Source organism: Galeopterus variegatus, unplaced genomic scaffold (assembly GCF_000696425.1).
Source record: "Galeopterus variegatus unplaced genomic scaffold, G_variegatus-3.0.2 Scaffold278, whole genome shotgun sequence".
NCBI classification, from domain to species: domain Eukaryota; kingdom Metazoa; phylum Chordata; class Mammalia; order Dermoptera; family Cynocephalidae; genus Galeopterus; species Galeopterus variegatus.
The window spans coordinates 85,976-88,246 of NW_007726389.1; the positions used below are offsets into that span (position 1 = coordinate 85,976).

At 58.3% G+C, this 2,271-nt stretch overlaps 1 protein-coding gene across 1 annotated transcript in view; it reads right to left on the bottom strand.

The window, feature by feature from the left end:
• MSX1 (msh homeobox 1) overlaps nt 1–2,271 on the bottom strand; it is a 7,006-nt gene that overhangs the window by 3,687 nt on the left and 1,048 nt on the right. The gene's annotated exons all lie outside the window — the stretch shown is intronic.

Sequence of the window (2,271 nt, forward strand, 5' to 3'; positions counted from 1 at the left end):
TCCGGCCGCCGCTCCCCAGAGAACTTGCTAATAAGGCGAGGCCGGCGCGGCGGCGGCCAATCAGCGCGCGAGGGGCGGGCCCGGAGCGATCCATTGGGCCGCGCTCCTGGGGACTCGCCCGGAGGCGCGCTGGGCCTGGGGGCGCGCAGGGCAGCGCCGGCCCCAGGAGGGCAGAGGAGGGGAGGGGGCGCCCGGGAAACTTTCCTCCGCCCCAAAGCCCTGGAAGCTTCACTCTGTCTGCGTCCCCCTGGGCCTCTGTCTTGCCCTGTTCCTAGGGGACTTTCACTGGTTCTCGCGCCTCTGTTCCTCTGTCCTCCCTGTCCCTTGTCGCCCTTGTCGCCCCTCTTTCCCACTCCTTTTCCCCTCGCCCCCTTGCCTCTTTTCTCTACTCCACCGCATCTTTTACCTTTCTCTTCCCTCTGTTGCTGTTTCTATCCCCCTTTCCCCTATCTGCGTCCCCTTTCTCTACGACAGTAATTCAAGTTGAGTCATTTCTTGCATTTTTTTTTAATATTTAAAAAGTACACTCGGGGTTATATATCCTAACAGAAGGACAGAATAGTAATTTCTTTAAAAACATATATATCTTCATTTCTTCCTCTGTTTCAATCGTCAAAGCTTTATCTGCGGGTAAAAGTGGGCCTTTATCTCTTCTAAAAACTGGACTAAAGTTCGCCGAAAGAAGCCACGTGTCTGCAGCGCTAGGGATGTAAGAATTCATCCTATTACCCAGAATTTAGAGTCGGTTTTCATACACGATGTGTCTTTTTTCCGCTCTGCAGTCGGGCGGGGAGGGGAATTGGTCACCATACTTAGGCCGGCGACAGGGCTGGCGAAAGAAGTCACCAGATTCTTTTGATATCGAACTTATTGAAGTAAAACCAACAGAAACGTCAACAAAACACCGATCTGGCCTTAACGTGACCTCGGACAATGCGTCCGCGGAAACAATCACGCGCCCCTGTCTCTGGGTCGCCGGTTTGGAGGGCAGGAGCACGTTCGGGAGAGGCCCGGCAGAGAGAGGACGGTGCCTGGCGGCGGATCCTCGGTGCTGGGCTTGAGAACTTTCATTCTGCCCATTTCGGGGGAACCTTGACTTTATTTGTGCTGCTAAAAAAAAGAGGAAAAATGACTTGGGGTGGGGAGACGTAAGATCTATGCAAACGAGGGTGGGGGGCTCGGCCGGTTCCTGTGCCTCCTCTTGATGGCTTTTTGTCCCGGGACCCAGGCGGGCGAGTCCCGGGGCCTAGCAGAGGTGATGGGCGGCTCACTGGGACCGACCATTGATGACTGCGGGGTTCTAATCTCCAGGAAACACAAGGGGCTGCCGTGGCCATTTAGGGGTAATTATCCGAGCGGGGAGGGACAGCGAATTCCCTCGCCTTTTAACTGGGCGCAATAAAAGCTGTAGATTAGGGGCGTACAGATTAAGGAAAATAAATTACTAGAGCGGGAACTTTATTACCCGGACGGCGTCCGGGGTCTGGCGGGAGGGGTCGGGCTGCGACGCCGGAGAGATCGGCAGCCTCGCCTCTGTCCACGGGCTCCCTAGATGTTAGGGATGCTAAACCCTCGGGGCGAGTTCGGGATTACTGGGGTATGCGAAAGTCACGCCGCCTCTCCAGGTTTCTTAGGGACCCGAGGTTGCAAATCAGGCTCCGGGCAGGGCTGGGGACCTCTAGCTCGTGTAGGGTCCAGCGGGTGCCCCAGGGCCCTGCGGAAGTTTGCTCGGGGGTTCAAGGGTGGAAGGCCGTACGACCCCATTGTATAGCCGAGCCAACTGAGGTCCAGCAAGGCCCGAGGCCGAACGCCCCGCTAGCAGCGCAGCCGAGACGGCGAACTGCTGCTGCTCGCGCTTCTAATGAAACTCTGGCCGGGGCAACCCCCTCCGCGGCCCGTCGGGAATCTCACTCTGCTCTCGGGTTCAAGGCGGGCAGGAAACAGAGGCCTATCTGCGTTTTAGGTCTAAAAAGCGAGTAGTGGGACGAGGCTCGCTTTGCTCCGTCCCCGTCCCCCATCTCAAAATGTTTGGCTCTCAGAACAGAACTTTCTCCCCAGAAAAATGCACATCCGCAAAACCACATCACACGCAGCGATGCGGACGACTTCAGGGGCTCTGGACCCGCTTCGAGCCCTCCAGCTGGGAGCCGGTGCTTTAGAGCTGAGCCAGGGGCTGGGACCCCGAGCGCCGAGCCGCACGGCGCAGAGGGGGCTACTACGGACGCCCGGCGGTCGCGCTCGACCCGTGCAGCGGGGCCAGCCCTCGGGCCG